Source organism: Rhinichthys klamathensis, unplaced genomic scaffold (genome assembly GCF_029890125.1).
Source record: "Rhinichthys klamathensis goyatoka isolate OS25496 unplaced genomic scaffold, OSU_Roscu_1.1 h1tg000006l_1, whole genome shotgun sequence".
Classification (NCBI taxonomy): Eukaryota; Metazoa; Chordata; class Actinopteri; order Cypriniformes; family Leuciscidae; genus Rhinichthys; species Rhinichthys klamathensis.
Genome location: NW_026606559.1, coordinates 2,617,680 through 2,640,894, shown reverse-complemented (window position 1 = coordinate 2,640,894; position 23,215 = coordinate 2,617,680). Strand labels below are relative to the sequence as shown.

General features: G+C 41.4%; 1 protein-coding gene across 7 annotated transcripts in view; it reads left to right on the top strand.

The window, feature by feature from the left end:
* Positions 1-23,215, top strand: part of cobl (cordon-bleu WH2 repeat protein) — a 166,456-nt gene that overhangs the window by 29,986 nt on the left and 113,255 nt on the right. The window contains exon 1 of one of the 7 annotated variants that reach the window (XM_056257477.1): positions 21,743-21,881. The exons of the other annotated variants lie outside the window; for them this stretch is intronic. The gene's annotated coding sequence lies outside the window, so the exon portion shown is untranslated. Of the gene's footprint in view, positions 1-21,742; positions 21,882-23,215 lie in introns of those variants that run through there. 7 annotated transcript variants of the gene reach the window in all.

The window sequence follows — 23,215 nt, the reverse complement described above, 5'->3', positions numbered from 1 at the left end:
GTGACGCCCGTACCGTTTCGGTTCAATACAGATACATGTACCGTTCCACCCCTAATAAATATATACTTATAAAACGCTATTTTCATTTTTGGGCGAACTAAACCTTTAAATGCTTGAAATCCATTTTGATAAACGTGATCATCATCACGCATGCTCCCAAGATGCACCTCATAAAGTTAAGTTGATGAATGTCCAGAGAGTGCTTAAGGGCTGCGTTCCAGTCCAAAATTGTCATGCCCTTCACTCGCTAACTTCCCTCCGTCTCGTTCACTCGGATGTACGTCATTGCTTACGTTGCACGAGTGCCCACTACTGGCGGAAACTGCAATGGGCTGAACTGGAACGTCCTAAGCCCTTGATCACTTGGAATCAGCCATGGAGTTGATTTATAATTTAAACATTTTTTCCGTCTAAGAATTTGTTTAATGCAGCATCCAAATGTATATAGGTGTGTTTGGGTTGTTTTAAATTGATTTATATATATATATATCTTAGAGTTGTTTGTTGTGGTTGTGATTAGACGAGATTTGTGGTGATGTCACAATCGTACTGCATTGTGGGAAATATAGGTGCTTGAAGTGTACATATGAAGTAGACTCGCTCCCTCGGTCTAAATCGAGGGAACGAGTGTCTGTCCATACAAACTTCCCTCGTCCACTTCGCGAAGTGGGACGCACTTCAAAATGGCGGCAGGGATTCCCCCGAGGGGAAGTGCTTAGGGAAGTTCGCAAGTGCATGTCTAAAAGTGGACTGGAACGCAGCCCTGGAGTCGTTTTTGTGAGACAATTTTACTTCCGCATCTGAAAACCGCCAAACCGGAAGTGACGTAACGGGAGAGCAGGGACAGAGCAGGATTAGACAAAACAAAATTGCAAAACAATTTTAATTTTTAAAAGTTAATTTTAACTTTTCATATGGTATTTTCATACAAGGTTATATATTAATAATAATAAAAAACTGCAATATGCCTTTTAAACACAGTTTATGTCTTAAATGGGCATAGTTAGGAAATAGTTGGGAGAAAATATGGTGCATCAGTAGCCTATTAGATCTGCACTTGGTCTTAAAGGGGCAGCAGTATAATAAACCTGCTGACGATTGCTCCATTACTGCAAATCAAACAACAAAAGGCAAAGAGAAAATCACTCACAGCTCTTGAATATCTTCAGCTTTAATAAGCATTAATCTATCTATGATAAACTATGCAGTGGTATTTTACATTTGATTACTTTATTAGATTTCTTTTTAGACCATACCTGAACAGTAATGTTAGTAGACCATCCTGAAATTAAAGCACTGTGTATATAAAGTGTATCTTTGTTTAATTGTAATTTTTTTAATACTTTTTTTTTTGTTTTACCTTTGTGTGTGTACTTGTTTTTGTTTATTGTGCCCTATCTTATCTATCTATAACAGGAATGTCTGTCTGTCTGTCTGTTAATCGAATATCTCTCGAACCGTTAGTCCGATGGATTTCAAACTTGACAGTGTCTTGCTACGGGCACGAGTAAGTGCAGTGCCGAGTTTGACGTTGTTTGAATTAGAAATGCAAAAGATATCATTAAATATATCGGTAAACGAAGCACACATTGAAGTTGTGGTTTAAAAATAAACATTTTGACATTTGAGAGGGTTGTGGTTTAAAAATCGTGGTTTAAAAATAAACATTCTGAGGGTTGTGGTTTAAAAATAAACATTAAGTCAGCTACACTGTTTACTTAGTAGTTAGTTATATATGTAGTTCAATTTTCCATATATATTGTATGTCATTATGTCAGTATCAGTATTTGCTGAAAACTGATTTTGCACATACATACTGTCAAATCGACAGACACACACACGTATAATATACAGTATATATAAATATAATATAATGTAAATGTAATCTAATCTAATTTAAACTCCTGCTACCTGTACACAGATACCCAAATACATGTCACCTAATATCACCATTGTAAATTGTTTAACCATGTAATTCAATTTTCCATATTTATTGTATGTCATTATGTCAGTATCAGTATTTGCTTTCTACCATGCACAAATAAAAATGTCACTGAACTTTTGCTGTGTAATTGTAACAATAAGCACTCAAACACACCAAACCAACAATTACTAAAAACTAGGGCTTTAGTCAACCAAAGAAATCCTTAGTCGACCAAAGTCCTGTCCTGCGCAATGATCAGTCGACAAAAAAAAAGAAAAGAAAAGAAAAGTAAAAGACGCAATGTTTTGCATTTTGATTGAACATTAAACAATTGTCACAGAGCATTTATAAAACAGCAACTAAAAACATCAATAATACATAAAACTATAATAATAATACAATTCTTTGAAAATTAAGTGATTTTTTCAACTGCAAAGTGAGGAGCTCTGTCCTAGCTCTATAGTGACAGTCACAATCGCGCACCTGACCACACCACACGCTACAAAAAATATAACTGCTAAAACTGCCAAATAATGAAAAATCCTAACAAAAGCTCTCGTTTATACAGGCTGTATATTCTTCTTTACTTTCAAAGCTATGGGTTAACTTTTGTCCAGCCGATCTAAGCGTTTTAAAACAAACACACAAAAAACCCAAATAGCCTAAAAAACAATCATAATAATAGTAGGCTGTATAGTAGGAAGGCATATAGGTTTATTTTCGTTTTGTTACATTATTTAGGCTATTTTCAAACGTGTGAAGTGTACAAATAAAAACAAAAACATAAGAAAACACAATCTATTGAGTCAGCATAATAAAGCCGTTAAAGGGCCTGCTCACATATCGTGTCTTTTGCGCGCTCAAGTTTGTTATTTCAAATGTATGCGCGCTCATAATGGAAGTGACGCGGTCGCGGTGCGACGCGCTCGTTTTTTCCAAGCGCGTCCGCGCCGCAGCAGCAGTGCAGCCAGCCACAGGTGCGGTTCCCGAGTGTTCTACGTGGTGCGCTAAACTGTGGTGCTGTTACAAAATAGCATTACAGCATTTAAAGTTGGGGATAAAACATAGGCTAATTATATTTAGAATACAGTAATATATAACTCAAACTGCTTATAAAGGAATAAATATCAAGGAGTAAATCAATGAAAATTTCTTTCTATTGCTAAAAAAAAAAAAGAAAAAAAAAAAAGGCAACTGGTCGACCAATGAGAATGTCAGTCGACCAAGATGGCAACGACCGATTAGTCGACTAAACGACTAAAGTTGACAGCCCTACTAAAAACACACAAAAACTGATTTTGAACGGGCTTATCTGTCATTCGCATATCTCTCGAACCGTTAGTCCGATGTATTTCAAACTTGACAGGTGTCTTGCTACGGGCACGAGTAAGTGCAGTGCCAAGTTTGTTTGGATTAGAAATGCAAAAGATTTAGTTAAATATATAGGTAAAAGAAGAACACATTGGCTTTTGCCACTCTAGCCGCTGGCCACTCTGGCTCACACTGCACACTGAGTGGCCACTCCCCCTCCACACTGCACACTGAGTGGCCACTCCCCTTCCACGCTGCACACTGAGTGGCCACTCCCCTTCCACGCTGCACACTGAGTGGCCACCCCCCTCTCACACTGCACACTGAATGGCCATCCCCCTCCACGCTACACACTGAGTGACCACTCCCCCTCCACACTGCACACTGAGTGGCCACTCCCCCTCCACACTGCACACTGAGTGGCCACTCCCCCTCCACACTGCACACTGAGTGGCCACTCCCCCTCCACGCTACACACTGAGTGGCCACTCCCTCTCCACGCTGCACACTGAGTGGCCACTCCCCCTCCACACTGCACACTGAGTGGCCACTCCCCCTCCACACTGCACACTGAGTGTCCACTCCCCAAAATAAACATTCTGACAATAGAGGGTTGTGGTTTAAAAAAAGCTGAATATTATATTTTATTCACGGCCATCATTTGTAGTAGCCTATTCACAAACTGTTTGCTCAAGCGTAGCGTTTTCTCGGATTTCACTGTGTAGTGTGCTCCAGCCAAGGTCTGAACCTCCCCTGAATCGTCGCGCTTATTCATTTGTGGATGTTAACTGAATCTGTAAGTCAGCTACACTGTTTAATTCTGAATATTATATTTTTTTCTGGTGCGCTTAACGTTATTGTTTTCTCAGAGTTTAGGCTCCTGTGATAGTAGCCTAGGCTATTCAGCAACTCAGACATACCAAACCAACAATTACTAAAAACACACAAAAACTGATTTTGCACGGGCATTGCACTAGTGTATATAAAACACAAAAAAGCCTGCACACTGCTGCATAACAAATAGATGTTTTATTCATGTTGTTAAAGCATTGCTTTTTCTTTTGCTATAGATAGGGTATTTTACATTTCAAAATATAAAGTCAAGTCAAGTCATCTTCATTTATATAGCGCTTTTAACAATGAATTGTTTCAAAGCAGCTTTACAGAGATAAACATATAATTTAAGGTAACAGATTGTTTTGGCGTTATAGCGGTTCTTGAATAATGTTACTTCCAGCTAAAGTTAACTTTGATTGATTCACCTTTGTCGAAATGATCAGACTTTAAACGCGAACCTGTGATTAACGCTGACGGCGTTCACATGCTCATTCAGAATTCTATAGTTATGTGCTTTTTAAAATATGTGCGCAGGTTTGTAATTCATACAACCCAGCCTAAACAAACTACTTTTCTTGCCTATAAATTTTGATACAGAATTTTGTTTTATTTTATCACTTCGGGGTACGCGAGCCGGAATTCACAGCGCTTTATCTGTAGAGTGGGAAAGGGATCCTCCATAGGGAGAGGATAGTGGATACTTCAGCACTGCATTGTCATCGGGTCCAGGCGAATCTCCTTCGTCAGATCTGGACACGGCCTGGATCCGGCAGGCTGCAGGAAAACCTCGGGATAAACAAAGACACTAATATTAGCGTAGATGCCATTCTTCTTATGATGTAGCGAGTACATCAAGATTTAAGGGAAGTGTTCCCAGTTCCGGCTGACCTAATCTATGCAGCCTAACATTGAATTTATAGAAGTCTATAATGTATTATGTGTATGCTAGGTCAAAGAGATGTGTTTTTAGTCTAGCTTTGAACTGACAGAGTGTGTCTGCTTCCCGGACAATGGTAGGAAGACTGTTCCAAAGTTTTGGTGCTAAATAGGAAAAGGATCTACCGCCAGCAGTCGATTTAGATATTCTAGGTATTATCAACTGGCCGGAATTTTGAGATCGCAATAGACGTGAAGGACTATAATGCGTTAAGAGCTCGCTCAAGTACTGCGGAGCTAAACCATTTAGTGCTTTGTAGGTAATCAACAGTATTTTAAAATTTATACGATGTTTAATAGGGAGCCAATGCAGTGTTGACAGAACCGGGCTAATATGGTCATATTTCCTGGTTCTGGTAAGAACTCGAGCTGCGGCGTTTTGAACTAGCTGTAGTTTGTTTATTAAGCGTGCAGGGCAACCACCCAGTAGAGCATTACAATAATCTAGCCTTGAGGTCATGAACGCATGGACTAATTGTTCCGCATTTCCCAATGAGAGCATATGGCGTAATTTAGATATATTTTTAAGATGGAAAAATGCAGTTTTACAGATACTAGACACGTGGCTTTCAAAAGAAAGGTTGGTATCAAATAGCACACCCAGGTTCCTAACCGACGACGAAGACTTGACAGAGCAGCCATTAAGTGTTAGACAGTATTCTGGGTTATTACGTGTGGAAGTTTTTTGTCCAATAATTAGAATCTCTGTCTTTTCAGAATTTAGTAGTAGGAAATTACTAGTCATCCAATTTTTTATATCAGCTATGCATTCCGTTAATTTTGTGAATTGGTAAGTTTCGTTGGGTTTTGAAGAAATATACAGCTGAGTATCATCGGCATAACAGTGAAAGCTAACTCCATGTTTCCTAATGATATCTCCTAATGGTAGCATGTACAGAGTGAACAGCAGCGGTCCTAGTACTGAGCCTTGTGGTACGCCATACTGAACTTGTGATCGATAAGACATCTCTTCATTTACTGCTACAAACTGATAACGGTCAGTTAAGTATGATTTAAACCATGCTAATGCAATTCCACTAATGCCAACATAGTTTTCTAGTCTATTTAAAAGAATGTTGTGGTCAATGGTGTCAAATGCAGCACTAAGATCGAGTAACACTAATAGAGAGATACAACCACGATCGGATGATAAGAGCAAATCATTTGTGACTCTAATGAGAGCGGTCTCAGTTCTATGGTACGGTCTAAATCCGGACTGAAAATCCTCGCAGATATCATTTCTTTCTAGAAGGGAACATAGTTGTGAAGATACTGCTTTTTCTAATATCTTTGATATTATTGACCTGTAATTGACTAATTCTGTAGGATCAAGTTGTGGTTTTTTAACAAGCGGTTTTATCATAGCCAGTTTAAAGGTTTTTGGTACGTATCCTAGAGACAAAGATGAATTAATGATATTAAGAAGAGGATAAATGACCTCTGGAAACATCTCTTTCAGTAGCTTAGTCGGTATAGGATCTAACATACAAGTTGTCGATTTAGATGAATTAACGAGTTTGCAGAATTCTTCCTTTCCTATAGCAACAAATAAATAAAAAATTTCCTCAGGGAGACTACAATGCACTTCCTGATGCGATACTGTGGTAGACGGTTGCATAGTTATAATTTTGTCCCTGATATTATCAATCTTATAAGTGAAGAAGTTCATAAAGTCATCACTGCCGTGTTGCTTTGACACTTCTGAGCTTGAAGCTTTCTTTTTCGTTAGTTTAGCCACTGTTTCAAATAAATACCTAGGATTATGTTTATTTTCTTCTAATAGGTTTGAAAAATAAGCAGATCTAGCAGCTTTTAAAGCCTCTCTGTAAGCAATTGAGCTCTCTTTCCACGAAATCCGAAATACCTCTAGTTTAGTTTTCTTCCAGTTGCGCTCTATTTTTCTGGCTGCTCTCTTTAGGGCCTCAGTGTGCTCGCTGTACCACGGCGTTGGACTATTTTCTTTAATCTTCTTTAAGCGCAACGGAGCAACTGCGTCTAAAGTGCTGGAAAAGAGAGAGTTAAACGTTTCTGTTGCAATATCGAGTTCTTCTAAGCTATCTGGGATGCTGAGATGATGAAACTGATTAGGAAGATTATTGATAAAGCAATCTTTAGTGGCAGAAGTTATAGGTCTAACGTATTTATAACACGGAGTCGGCTTTGCAGCCTTGGCTAAATGTAATTTACATGAGACTAGATAATGATCTGAGATGTCATCGCTCTGCTGCAGAATTTCAACAGCATCAACATCTATTCCATGTGATAATATTAGATCTAGAGTATGATTACGACAATGAGTAGGTCCTGACACGTGTTGTCTAACTCCAATTGAGTTTACAATGTCTTTAAATGCCAATCCCAAAGCATCTTTTTCATTATATACATGTATATTAAAATCACCAACAATTAGTACTTTATCTGCAGCCAATACTAAATCTGATAGAAAGTCCGCAAATTCTTTGATAAAATCTTTATGGTGCCCTGGTGGCCTATATACAGTAGCCAGCATAATTCTCAAATGTGATTTATCGTTTACACTATATATTTTTACATTAAGCACCAATACTTCAAAAGAAGTATATTTAAAGCTACATTTCTTAGTGGTTTTGAAAATATTACTATAAATTACAGCAACACCTCCCCCTTTGCCTTTCAGACGAGGTTCATTTTTATAACTGTAATCATGTGGGGTTGACTCATTTAAAATAATGTAATCGTTTGGTTTTAGCCAGGTTTCTGTCAAACACAGCATATCAAGATTATAATCTGAAATCATATCATTAACTATAGGAGATTTTGAAGTAAGGGATCGAATATTCAGCAACCCAAGCTTTATCATTTGCTCATCTGTATTATATCTGTTTTTTATTTGTTGAACATCAATTAAATTTTTAACCTGACGTTTTTTGGATTTCCAAATTCGGGGAACAGACACAGTCTCTATATGATGATATCTAGGTGAAAGAGGCTCTATGTGATGGGATTTATCTGACCTTGTTGACGTGAGGCCGCTAGCAGACGGTCGGTTTAGCCAGTCTGTCTGCTTCCTGACCTGAGCCCCAGATTGTCATGTTTTAGCTCTAAGACTATGAGCCAAATTACTAGAGAGAAGAGCAGCACCAGCCCAGGAGGGATGGATACCATCTCTTTTCAACAGATCAGGCTTGCCCCATAAAGCAATGTTAATTATGTTAAGCAATATTAAGATACACTGTGCATTCATTGAGATGAACTGAAATAGTGCGCTTTACAGATCGCTTGACGGAGAGTTACTCTCAAGCGCTCAGTCAGTGTTCGGTGAGACGGGCGAGTCAAAATATATCTGTGTGTACCAGTTCCAGATTGTAGAGGTAGTTCCTCATTTAGCGATAAACTCCGCCTCAGTTCATGTCCGCCTTCCACCATGTGCGTGAGCTGAGAATGGCTCCCGTCATCAACTAGGTTTTATCGTTATTATTGCGGGAAGACTAATTCTTATTGTGAGGAGAATTTTTACCGGTATATCGCAAACGATAATATATCGCCCATCCCTAGGCTAGTGCAATGGCATCTCTCACTCAGTGTGGCATCGTTTGCTTGGTGGCGGCCGCCCCCCGGTTGCGCCCCCATAGCAAATGAAGAGTTGCTCTGACTTAAGCCACTGGCTAGTGCGGTGGATGTAAGTCTGAAGAGCACAGACTACTGGACACAGTTTGTGAAGTTTCTCCTGCTCCAGCGTAGTGAAAGGCAGAGGACAGAAGGCTTCAAGAATGTTATTTAACCCTCTGGGGTCTGATGGTTTTTTGGGGCCTTGAGAAGTTTTGACATTTGTGCTTTTTTCAGTTCTTTCACCATAGAGCATTAAAAGAGCTCAAAAACTTGTAGCAGCAAGATAAAATGCTATGCGTGCATGCGTTATCTCATGTTTGCTTTTTTTAACACTGTTAGGTTTAGGTTAAAGTTTAGGTGCTACTTTATTTAGAGCATTTAGAGCATTAACCTTTTATCATTAACTCATTCACTGAACATTTAATTTTTGAATTCTTACAACAACTGACGACGTAATAAACTATTGCCAGTCACATTCACCTGCATCAGATTTTTTTTTTTTTCAATGAGTCTGTGTTGCTTAAAAAATAACAATAATTGACTATGCATCTCTTTCATTGACAAAAGACTAAAATAGCATTGATGTCTAAAGTCAGTGTCGGTCTAGTCCAGGGTTCCTAAAATCCGGTCCTGGAGGGCCACTGTCTTGCAGAGTTTAGTTCAGACCCTGATCAAACTCACCTATTTGCTATTTTCTACTAGTACCTTTGAAGTCCGTGATTAGCTTGTTCAGGTGTGTTTGATTAGAGTTGGAACTAAACTCTGCAGGGCAGTGGCCCTCTAGGATCAGATTTGAAGAACCCTGGAATAAGTGTTCACAAGAGCTGTCATGTGTTTTCCTACGTCTGTTCACTAGCTAATCAGAAATACTTTTACATTAAAAATATTTATGTTAGTTACGGATCAACTACGATCTGTTTAACCCCTAGTGCCCACCATAGTATTCGCTGTTGTATACTGCAAATTTGGGCAAATGTTGTTGATCATCTTGGTATTCCATGGTTCCCCTTCAGTCGCTCACGTTCGACGTGACGTGGACGTGACGACGTTAGGGGATCGCCTTGAGAGACCAATCTACTTCGAGAGTATTAAAACGAGCCAATGCACATTGGCATGCGATAATTGCATCAGCTGCTCTGCTTGCAGCGCGAGCATATAACGAGCAGCAGGTGTGTCGCATATTGTCTTTCGCTTCGGAGCCGAGCGGTTCTACTGTTCCTGCTCTACAATCTTCTGACAGTGTTGAACTTCTAAAGAAGAAAACGAGTCTGCTCTTCAGGAGAACGCCTCTTCAAAGCTGGTGTTGGTGTGACAGCGCGATCTCACAGAGAGCCGGCAAAACAGCTGTTTTCACAGCTCAGAATGTTGCGCCTTCAGTGAGAATGTGAGTGCTCACATCAGGCTTGCACTATCGTCCTGTTTGTGTAGCCGCGGTCATCCCTGGGTGCTTCAGCACCAGAGAGAGCAGTTTTCCTGAAAGAGCATACACGGTTTGACACTGCGTCTTTTTCAAGACGTCTTTCAAACCGTGTGTTTCTGGATGCGGTCGTTTCCTATCCTCATGTGACGGCCACGATCACTGTTTCACATGCCTGGGCTTAAGTGTGCTGAAGCTGTGCTCGTGGGTGGTTATGTTCTCTCTCAGAGCATGACCACGTCGGCACGTTGTTCGTCTTGCCTTTCTCATTAAGGTTTAAGTGATCAGCGTGCCGTGTGCCGTCGAGCTGCTGGCTGACAGCGCGGGTTGTCACGGCAACCCAGCGCGCGTCGTCCGGCGCTCTAGATGCGCGGTCGAGACTCAAGTGCCTCAAACGAGGTGGAGTCCCCTCGCCTATGCCCCGATCTAGTTCTTTTTTTGGTGCACCAGAAAAGGGCTACTTCTGCGTATAGCCAGGGTGACCGGAGGATTATAGTGAGGGCTTCCCCGCCCGGTAACCAATCCGTGTGGGCCCCTCACTCCTCTATCGCATCGCAGACATGTTGAGACTCTGTTTGTGGGTGGTTATGTTCTCTATGAGAACATAATCACGTCAGCACGTTGTTCGTCTTGCCTTTTCATTAAGGTTAAGTGATCAGCGTGCTGTGTGCCGTCAAGTTGACGGCCACATTCACTGTCGCGCATGTCTGGCAGCTTCTGGATGGGATGCTGGTCATTCTCATGATGAACCTAGCATTTCATTCGGGGCTCCAGGGGAGGATTAGACGTCGATCGCTGCATCAGAGAGAGGCCTGTTACGCTCTGGAAATGAAGATGATGCTGAGCTCCCACTAAAATGGTGCATGCTCATGCTGAATCAGATTCAGACTTGACAGCCATGCTTTCCCGGGTTACGAGGGCGCAGTGCAACGCGTAATCGCCTTGCCCCGCCCCGTGCCTTCCCGGATGTGTGAGAAAAACCTTTTGCAGTATGGAAGCATTTTGGTGTATGGCATACCAAACGTGCCAAAAGCTGCAAAAAGTTTTTCCTCTCTCACTACCCTCAATGGTGGGGCGGCGGTGCTACTGCAGGCCGCCTCTTCCCTGCATGCGACCAAACAGTCATAATGCATGAGGGTAGTTCTGAGTCGAGGTTGAGCTGCGCCTGGTGACTGACCATGTTTAAAGTCACAGCGCTGGCCCTAGGCCAGATGATGTCCACCCTAGTGGTCCAGAAGCACCCCCTGGCTAAACCTTGCAGAGGTGTGAGACATCGCCAAAGTTCGCTCTCTCGATGCCCCCATCTCACGAGGTGGCCTTTCGGCGACACTGTGGGAGACTGTGCCCAGCGGTTCTCCCCAGTTCAAAAGCAGGCTGAGGTAACCAAAAGCTTGCCACAGTGTGCTCCCTGAGTCACTGGTGGGCCCTCAGTCTGTTTGTCGCCAAGGGTGTCAGTCCCCTGCAAAAAAAAAAAAAAAAAAACCTTTCAACATTTTGGCCACAGTGGCCGGTGGACAAAAAAGTTAATTTCCATCCCTGCGGGGCACCCTGTGGCACCCGCGTCCAGACCTCTGGAAGCTCCATGTCTGGTCCCTGGACAGGACGCGGAGGTTCTAGGTGACCTACCCCCAGCGGTAGCTGACACCATCACTTCCGCTAGAGCCCCCTCTACGAGGCGCCTCTATGCATTGAAGTGGAACCTATTCGTTGATTGGTGTTCTTCTCACGAGGAGAACCCCCGATCTTGCTCGATCAGAGCCGTGCTTTCCTTCCTGCAAGGTGGGTTGGAGCGAAGGCTGTCTCCCTCCACCCTTAAAGTGTATGTTGCCGCTATTGCCGCACATCACGACGCTGTTGATGGTAAGTCTTTGGGGAAGCACGGCGTGGTCGTCAGGTTCCTGAGTAGGGTTGGGTATCGTTTGGGTTTTATCCGATTCCAGTACCTACTCGGTATTTTTTAAACGGTTCGGGTGCTTAAACGGTTCTTAAATCGGTACTTAAGAAAATGAAACCGCACACACTTTATCAAAAAATAATACCCTTTAATTTACAGGGCCAAACTGGACACAATATTAACTTAAATCTTTAAACAATATAAATACAAGTAACATATGGTAATAATAAAACCAATATAAAATAAAAATTCATATTTACATAATATCAAATGAAACAATATTGTATCAAACAATGTAATAATACTGGAGATTAATAGAGATTACTAGCAGGCAGAGCTGCCAACTCTCACGCATTGACCGTGAGACTCACGCAAATGACCCTTTTCACACAGAAAAATCGCGGACAAAGAGGACACTGACAGACAAGACAGAGAAGGTTACTTTTGATATGGAACAAATCCACAGCTGTCAGATTCTGTCAATATTTTTACGAGATTCACACAACAAATAACGTTTTGGCTCTTTGAAATGTGACAGATCGCTGTAGCGCGTCAGTTCAAACGGCACATGATACAGCAGCCTACAAATCCACTGCTTCTAAGCTACGCAGCGTTGAGTGAACCTATGAAAGAGAACATCTCTGGTTGGTGTAACATATCTCCCAATAGGGAACGGGACGCTGCCAAGCTCCTCGCGCTGCCGACCAGCTTCCTTTTTCGGCAGAGAAATCTGAGGAGCAGATGGCGCCCGCGCGCCAACATAGTATGACGACGTAAGTGCGTCGATGCGGCGCCCGCGCCATCAGCCAATGAATTGGCTTGATTCTATATGGGATTCAGACTATCGGCACACCCAGAGGGCGTTCTGACAGGTAATTTTACACGTGAAATGCAGCCAAACCTTGCGAGAAACAGCGCGCATCCGAGACAGAAGAAACTGTGCTCCAAACTGTGCAGCACACGCACGGCGGAGAGAGAGAGAGCGAGAGACCTTGTGTGTGTGTGTGTGTGTGCGCGTGTGTGCCTAATGAAGTTAGGCACCGAAATCAGGCACCGAAATTTTCGTTCTTATTCGGTCTGGTTACTACCGTTTACGTCGGAACCGGTTCCCTATTGGCACCGAGTTTCGGTACCCAACCCTATTCCTGAGGGGAGCGAGGAGACTGAATCCTCCTCGCCCACTCTCTATACCCTCTTGGGATTTGTCTCTGGTCCTTTCGGCACTTCAGAGACCACCCTTTGAGCCTCTGCAATCAGCTGAGTTAAAAATCTTGTCCTGTAAGACAGTTCTCCTGGTTGCGTTGGCCTCTATCAAGAGGGTAGGGGACCTGCATGCATTTTCGGTCGACGAATCGTGCCTGGAATTCGGCCCGATAACTCTCACGTGATCCTGAGACCCCGGCCCGGATACGTGCCCAAGGTTCCTACCACTCCCTTCCGGGACCAGGTGGTGAACCTGCAAGCGCTGCCTTCGGAGGAGGCAGACCCAGCCCTGGCTTTTCTCTGTCCCGTCTGCGCTCTGCGCTTGTACGTGGACAGGACGCAAAGCCTCAGGACCTCAGATCAGCTCTTCGTCTGTTACGGAGGCCAGCAGAAGGGAAAGGCTGTCTCCAAGCAGAGGATGGCCCACTGGATAGTGGATGCCATCGCCTTGGCTTACGAAGCCGAAGGCGTGGCTTGCCCGCCCGGGTTGAGAGCCCACTCCACTAGGAGTGTCGCTTCTTCTTGGGCGCTGGCACACGGCGCCTCGCTGACAGATATCTGTAGAGCTGCGGGCTGGGCGACACCTAACACGTTCGCTAGGTTTTATAGCCTACGTGTTGAGCCGGTTTCTTCCTGTGTGCTCGCTTCAACCAGCCGGTAACCCCGAAGTTTCCGCTCTTGTGTCGGCTTGCTGCGCCACTCCCCTCCACATGGAGCGGATACGTGCGCTTTCTGCTCCAGTCGAGTTCCCCATCAGGCGAACCCTGTAGAGTTCCTCCGCATCCCTTCGGCAGTCAGACGTTGCGGAGCGTCCGACGCCAGGTCTAGTGCTCGTATGCTGTGTAACTTGTGCTAGACTGGGTTCCATATGTGGTGATCCCTGCGGCGATCCCATATGCGTATTCTTCCACGACCAGCTCCCTGCGGTGAGCCCGTGTCTTTCCCCTGGCAGAGCCCGCTCTGCCGTCACTGCCTGGTGTTGTCTCCCCCTTCTCAGGCTGGAGCCACCCCAGTGACATTCCATATGTTGCACTGCCCCTTCGGCCAGTCCATATGTGTATTCTCCACATGGTACCTCCCTTCGGGCAGGATGTGGCTCCGCAGCGTCCCTCTCCCCTGGAGGGGCACGCTTTCCCAGTGTTATCCAAGAGTTCCACTGTGTGGGTTATAATGGAACAGCAGTTCGAACTCCCTCTGCGCAGGTCTTCCGCCCCAGCCAGTTGGGGGTCTGAGAGTCTTGCGTAGGGCGCTGGATGTGGCAGCAACCGTGGCGTTTTCCATGGGATCCCCTAACGTCGTCACGTCGACGTCACGTCGAACGTGAGCGACTGAAGGGGAACGTCTCGGTTACTGATGTAACCCTCGTTCCCCGAAGGAGGGAACGGGAGACGTGACGTCCCGCCGCCACAGTTGCTGACCATCGCTGTACGGCCGAACACGTCTCGGCTCCTCAGCGTAAAACAATATGCGACACACCTGCTGCTCGTTATATGCTCGCGCTGCAAGCAGAGCAGCTGATGCAATTATCGCATGCCAATGTGCATTGGCTCGTTTTAATACTCTCGAAGTAGATTGGTCTCTCAAGGCGATCCCCTAACGTCGTCACGTCGACGTCACGTCTCCCGTTCCCTCCTTCGGGGAACGAGGGTTACATCAGTAACCGAGACGATACTGGTGTTGTCAAAAATATCTATATTTTCGATACATATCGATACTGAAATATCTGAAACCATTCCAATACTCTTTTTCTGCTGTTTTGATACACCGATACTAGCTGTGCATTCCAGCTCTCTCTTCTCTCTGATGGCAAAATGACACACACCCTCTCACTGACTCATTTCATTAGCTCCTGATGAATAGTGTTGGTGTCACAGGGCCTGAATTTCGGTGTGGGTTTCAGGTATTGCGCATAATTTTACTCATTTCCCACAGGTTTCATGCTCACACCAAAAGTGCATGCACCACTGATCTACACTCACCTAAAGGATTATTAGGAACACCTGTTCAATATCTCATTAATGCAGTTATCTAATCAACCAATCACATGGCAGTTGCTTCAATGCATTTAGGGGTGTGGTCCTGGTCAAGACAATCTCCTGAACTCCAAACTGAATGTCAGAATGGGAAAGAAAGGTGATTTAAGCAATTTTGAGCGTGGCATGGTTGTTGGTGCAAGACGGGCCGGTCTGAGTATTTCACAATCTGCTCAGTTACTGGGATTTTCACGCACAACCATTTCTAGGATTTACAAAGAATGGTGTGAAAAGGGAAAAACATCCAGTATGCGGCAGTCCTGTGGGCGAAAATGCCTTGTTGATGCTAGAGGTCAGAGGAGAATGGTAGGGCTGTCGCGGTGAAGGAATTTCCCTTGCGGTAATTTTGAGTGGCTCAATAGCGCGATATGCGGTATTACCGCCATTTATTTATTCATATTTATTTGTTGCTATAAATACGTGTTATGATGTGGTCAGCATACACAAAAACAATGTAACCAATGTAACCGAAACTAAACAGCGTCTCTGCGCATTGAAAGACTGTCACGCAGCGCGCAGTTACATTGTTATGCCAACGGACTGTCTTTGAGTCATAGACTGAGTGAGCCATTAAACCGTTCATTCAACGAAAACGTTCAAAAAAGCTGATTCCTTAAATGATAGATGTAATGAAACAAGGCGTTAATTATTTTTTTTAACTTTGAGCTCCACTTTTCAAGGCTCAGCTGGCCAGCAATGCTTCACTTTTGGGCAAAGCTGAAGCAATGCTTCACTTAATAGAGACCAATGCGTGACTCGCTGCTTTCCCCCCACGGCTTCCTCGCGCTGTGTAATGCTGACCAGCGCTGACGCCATTCATTGTTAAATAGCCTACCCTTACACGTTAAAAGGATGATACGACAAATATTTCGCTTTCCTTGAAAACGGCAACCTTTTCACAAATATAAATGATTTGACTTCAAAGACAGACGCAGGTAATCGCACGCGCTCAGGCGATCTCATTCAGTGTCTGTTTAGGCTTAAGTCCAAATCCACGAAGCCTCTGTACAAATCACCATGATAAACAGTCTTGTTATCATTATTAACTTATTTAACATTCAATACACATGGTACGAACTACGAAGGGCGGCCTTAGAAAAAAGAAAACGCGGTTTGGTGGTTGCTGCGGTTACTTGCATTCCTCTGCGGTTGGCCTGTCAGTAGCGCGGTACCGCAATATTGCGGTTATCGCGACAGCCCTAGAGAATAGGCCGACTAATTCAAGCTGATAGAACAGCAACTTTGACTGAAATAACCACTCGTTACAACCGAGGTATGCAGCAAAGCATTTGTGAAGCCACAACACGCACAACCTTGAGACGGATGGGCTACAACAGCAGAAGACCCCACCGGGTACCACTCATCTCCACTACAAATAGGAAAAAGAGGCTACAATTTGCAAGAGCTCACCAAAATTGGACAGTTGAAGACTGGAAAAATGTTGCCTGGTCTGATGAGTCTCGATTTCTGTTGAGACATTCAGATGGTAGAGTCAGCATTTGGCGTAAACAGAATGAGAACATGGATCCATCATGCCTTGTTACCACTGTGCAGGCTGGTGGTGGTGGTGTAATGGTGTGGGGGATGTTTTCTTGGCACACTTTAGGCCCCTTAGTGCCAATTGGGCATCGTTTAAATGCCACGGCCTACCTGAGCATTGTTTCTGACCATGTCCATCCCTTTATGGCCACCATGTACCCATCCTCTGATGGCTACTTCCAGCAGGATAATGCACCATGTCACAAAGCTCGAATCATTTCAAATTGGTTTCTTGAACTTGATGATGAGTTCACTGTACTAAAATGGCCCCCACAGTCACCAGATCTCAACCCAATAGAGCATCTTTGGGATGTGGTGGAACGGGAGCTTTGTGCCCTGGATGTACATCCCACAAATCTCCATCAACTGCAAGATGCTATCCAATCAATATGGGCCAACATTTCTAAAGAATGCTTTCAGCACCTTGTTGAATCAATGCCACGTAGAATTAAGGCAGTTCTGAAGGCCAAAGGGGGTCAAACACAGTATTAGTATGGTGTTCCTAATAATGCTTTAGGTGAGTGTATATATCAGCTTGGGAGTGTCAAATTTCTTTCTTTTTTATTGCACTTAAACGATCAAATACACACAAAAAATGATGTCTGTGATGACGGGTGCTAAGATGGCGTCATCACTGCCGTAGTCATTACAAATTGTGGGCTTATGTTTCTTTTTCATTTGTTATTTAGGGTTTTGTGTTTCTGTTGACTATGGTGCAGTCCCTTAGGTTCATTATTCTATAATACTCATTTATAATAAGTTTAAGATATGCTGTTGGAGTGGATTGCAGATAGGTGCACATATCAGTGGTCTTCACAACATGTTATGTCTGCTATAGTTTCTCTTTGATTTTCTCATTAACCACACAGACAAGTTTTTAGTAATGCATTTTTGTTATTTATTATTTCAAATTTGTATTTATTTCTACATTGCAAACAGTTACCCCACATGCTGTCTACGCACCATTTCCTGTTCCTGTGACTCCTCAAAGGAGGGGGCGGGTCCACAGCTTTCCTTTTTCTTGGGTCGGGTTAAACCATTTTTACTAATAGGGAACTTAACCCTTGGTAATGTAGGCATGGAGAAATGTCTTATGGTGTTTGCATTTAGTTTAAGATGCTGAATGAGTGTATTTTATTGATTTTTTTGATTTTTGAAAGTTAATTGGATAATGGTCATATATTTAAGCTACAAAGGTTTTGTATTGATACCCCTGTAGTTGGTATGGTCTTGAGTGTAATGAGCCTGTTCTAGGCTATATAAGACAGTCTAAACTGAACCTTGGGAGGAAAGGATGGGGTTATATTGCTGAACGTATCATGAAGATTTTTGCTGCCTGTAGCAATTTGTTTTTCTTTGGTTATTGTTATATCAAAGTTTGCACTGAGTCCAGTGTATGTTTATTTTTGTAAATATTTTTTTTTTGTTGGTTTAATTTTGGAATTGTTTCTGTGACACTTCACTGAGAGTTTGTACACCCCTACTACTCCACTGGCCTTTAATAAAAATCCTCTGTGGGATGATATCTGAGCCCTGAGCCTATCTACCACCTCCCCTTGATCTCTACGGGACACGTTATGACAATGTCAAAATGTCTATTTTGGCGAGTATTAAGGTTAACACAGTTTTGGAACGGAAATAGTTTAGAAAGAAAACTATGTTGTTTAACATTATACTGTATTGGATCTAGTAATGGGCGATATAAACGATATGCAATATAAACGATACAAAATTGGTCTACGATATGGATTTTAATTATATTGCACTATCGCGATAATGCATGTTGACGCAATCTACCCGCAAAATTTAGAGCCACGAGCTGCAACGCATCATCGTATTCGACATCTTGAGTAAACATGGCTGAAAGCGAAACGGAGGAGCTGGTAAAAAAAAAACGGTGCAACATCCATTGGTTCGGATTTAAGCCGTCCGACGAGCAGCAGCAAACTATACTCTGTATGGGCAACAGTTCTGGCTAACGCCTGTTTCACAGATATTCCGTTTGCAGTGCATATGTAGGCTATATATTTTTTCCGTACCCATGTTAACAGGCCTGCACGCGGATGCGGTGCGGCAATGCGTTCCAGGAGCGGTGTGTATACAGCAGTGCAGTGATCGTTTCCACACAGTCTATTTCTGCTGTGCTGCACGTGCTGAATTAAAGTGACAGCGCATGGTTCATGGTCAAAATGAACACGGATTGATATGAAAATATAGTAATCTTTTTACTAATATAGTAAAAAAAAAAATTATACTATTTTTCAATCATTTTCTTTTTAACTTTAAGCTCGGGGTAATTAAAGCAAGGAAACTACACAGTAACATTACCTCAACAACGCGACATAATGGATGCACTTGTCTCTTCGTGAAACAAGTTCTTTGTGATTGCAATATTTCTTGTAAAAAAGATTTAAATGCAAAAGAAAAGGTATGAGAGAGCTGTTTATGTCAATTATGTATGTTTTAATTTAAAATGTTTGCGATGTTAACATAAATGTATAAATGTTTTGCCACTTGCTTGAGCAACTTAATATATAAATCTATATAGAAGTAATAATACGTTTTTAAGTGTTATAAATTTAAACGTGAATAGCCTAAGTCTTGTGAAAGAGTGCGTATTACTAGCCTACTGTCTGTGTACAAATAGAATCACAATGCTGAAACTCTTTTATATTATTTTATAAAAGACACTAATAATATAAATAGTGATTTGAAATAAAAAATAGAGGATTAATGTTGTTTGTCGTACAGCCGTAGATCAGTTGCGCACTGCAAACGCACCATATGTGAAAGCACAATAGCGCGTGCTGCTCCTGTGCCTCACACCACCGCACTGCACTGCACACGGAGTATGTGTGAAACAGGCGTGCACTACAGGAAATAAACCCAATACTTTAAGCTTTTTCTTTGTTAAAGTCTCTGCAGCTAGTGTACTTGAATTTTATTCATCTGCAACATTATGTTCTATAATTACAGTTTTGCATAATAAATGTTTTTAAAACAAATACCTTTTGCAGTTTGGCTTTCCTTATGGTCTGTCTAACCTGTTCTGAAATGGTTCTATTATAATTTATATATCGTGATATACTGTATATCGTTATCGCAAGAGGCTGCAATGTATATCGCAATATGGATTTTAGGCCATATCGCCCATCCCTAATTGGATCAGTGCATTAGCTCTTAAAGTGACATAAGCCTAATATTCTTGCTGCTGTCTTTCGGGTCAATCAAAAAACAAAGGAGAAAGCGAAAATCACACACTGCTCTTGACTGAATAACTTTTGTAACTTTAATTGTAGGCATTAATCTGTATTTCATTTTTACAATGAAGACTATCCGTGTTGTATATGTTTTTATAATTTCTGTAGTATTTTTATCTGAATAGGCTACTACTGTTAGGCCCACATGAAAAACTTATCCATGTTTATTTAATTTGTCTCTTTATTCTATTGTATTTATTCATGCTTTCGTTTTCAATTTGTTTATTTGTTTTTATTCTATTAGTGACTTTTAAATTTTTTTGTGTGTGTTGTAAATTTAGCCTCCCTGTGTTATTGCAACAAAATTACCAAAAAATTATGAAAAAATAATAATGAATAAACATTAAAGTCTTCTCTGTGGTATTGAAAATGTTATCGAATATTGTTATTTTTTCAGGTATCATATCGAAGTTAGAACTTCCAGTATCGTGACAACACGAAATTTTTGAAATTTGCATACTGTGCACACAATAAATACTATATACGGCAGAAGTAGTTGAAGGAGCAAGTTATAAAGTGAAAATGTAGCCGTCAATGCAGTGAAAGCTAATTCATCTCTAAAGGACAAAGTCAACCCATTAGTAACCCAGTCCCAGTGAAGGCTGTGTGTTTGGAGCTGCCAGCTGAGAAGCTGAGAATTTCCTGCTCTCCCAGGGAAGCTGGCTCATGCCTAAAGGGCTCTTTGTTGGACAAGGTGTGCGATCTGAGCTCTGTACAAAACCACACTTTCAAAACCTCCTGTTCCTGTCAGCGCCGGAGGTGTGTTCTTCCACACTTAGTACACACATCCGACATAAGAGCACTATCCCAATAGGAGCCAAAGCTTTGCTACATGTCTGCCTTTCTTGAGCATAACTACTGAGCATGACTTATAATTTGAAGAACTATTGATAACACTGGAACCTTATCCCAGTATGTTGTGTTTTCATAAATAATTATATTATATATATTTAATATATTATATATATTATGTTTTATAATTTTGTAATAAATAGAACACACATTTTTATGGAATAAGATTTCATTATAATGCCTTAAAAGGATAGTTCACCCAACAATAAAATATCTGTCATTTCCTCAAGAGCATCAAAAATGACTATTCACAGACATATTGAGCATTTTATTCTCTTCGTTAATGTGTTGATATAGCAACTGTTCAAGTGTCAAGCAAGTTTCAATCGTAATGTTTCTCCTTTAATCCGATACAAAATTTCGGTAACACTTTAGTGTCCAATTCTCACTATTAACTAGTTGGTTGATTATTATTAGCATGCATATTACTATGATATTGGCTGTTTATTAGTACTTATAAAGCACACATTAATGCCTTATTCTGCATGGCCTTATTTTACATCCCTTAATCCTACCCAATAACTAAACTTAAACTACTTTAATAACTAGTAATAAGCAGTAATTAGGAGTTTATTGAGGCAAAAGTCGTAGTTTTAGTTAGTTAATAAGGAGAATTGGACCCTAATCTAAAGTGTGACCAAAATATCATACCATAGTGTCCCTCATAACCGGTAGTATAACAAGCCGATAAGCAAGCTTAATTACTAAAATTCAGACTTAATTATTCGAATACTTCCTGTGTTGTGTCTCATTGAAATCATTGTTTTAACATTCATTTGGTCTGTTTTGGAGTACTTGGTCATTCCATTGACAGTTCCGGGGCAGAGGGCAGTGTTCATTGCATAATCAGTGAATGACACAACAACGTGTTGATAGCAGGCATTTTGGCACAAGTCTTTATAAATCATTAACTGGACGTGCTCGAGGAGTCGAGGTCCAAGCTTTTTGGCATTCCCACATGCGCTGCACCTCTCAGCTGGCCAGAAGTGTCTTCCAGGTCCGTAGACGCTCCCGTGTTCCAATAGCTAGTCTCCTGTAAGCTTCCTGGATTCGGACTACTTCCTGGATCACGGCTGCTTTGACAGTAGTAGGATGGTTTTATCTACTGCTAATATTTGCACTGCAGAAAGAGAATTAGCTTGAACTGAAAAGAGCGCTTATCAGTTATCAGTATATTTGGCTGTCGATGTGCCATTGAAAGTGAGAGAGGTTTTGTGGTATGATGTTTGGGGCCTATGAAGTATGACTGAAGTATGAATTCTTTTTACTTCAAAGTGTGTTAATGGTTTACCATTTTCCCCCTTTAAGGTCATGACAGAAGACAAGATCATAGTTGTATTTTACTGTCTGTGCTTACATTATGATTAATAAGAACTTCACAGAGAAAATCACAGTGAATTGTGTTGCTTAGTCGCTTAGTTGCAGTGTAATAGAGCAAATAATTGTTGGTTAGTTTGCTTCAATACATTACATTATCATATGTCAACTGGTTTTTACAGTACTGAATATTGTTATCCTGTTAAAATGTGGTGGAGCACTGGTGTATCATTTATGTTTTTTTTAAATAATAAGTAAAATAATTTTTTATAAAATAGTCTTTATTTAATCTTGACAAACTACTGTGCAAATCTCTAGATTGGTAAAAGTCTTATCTGACCTCTGTTTATAAATGTCTTACTATGACAATAATAACCTATGTAAACTTCTCATCAGAGCCCTTTACTAAATGACGCCCATCTGGGCTATTAGACCAAAAGTGTTGTCATTTGGAGAAAACCCTATAGATTCTGATTAATAATAAATTATTTCTTTAGAGAGTATTATGACTTAAAATATTTTCCATTCAGTTTATTCTTTTTTTTTTTTACCCCCAAATGTCATGTTTAATGACTCAATCATTAGTCACCATTACTGAGTAGTTTTACTGAGTGACTATGGAATTTATATAGCAAATATTTATCTGTTATTGAATTACATAAATGTACAATTTTGTTAAATCTGTGAATTGTTAGAACAACTAGTCTGTATTTATAGATTTCTGAATAGATGGTTGATGATTATTTAAAGGTATTCCTCTTAGAGTTTTTTTGCCTGTCTTGTCCTCTACTTCATTATGTAAAAGGGGTGTAACGATACCCTCATGTCACGATTCGATACATATCCTGATGATACTGAACTTACGATACTCCAAGACATATGGTAAAAGGTTAACAAAAAATGTACTCTTGGTTAAAATGCTACATTTGGTTTTACATTGGGGGTGGAAATGAATAGGCTTAGACTTGTTGCTGATAACCCAATGCACAAGACAATAGAGACACCAGAATAAAAATATTATTAAATAATAAAATAAAATATTGATGATCCTGAAGCTGAAAATACAGAATTATTTTAGACAAACATGCTTGCACTCTGTCACTG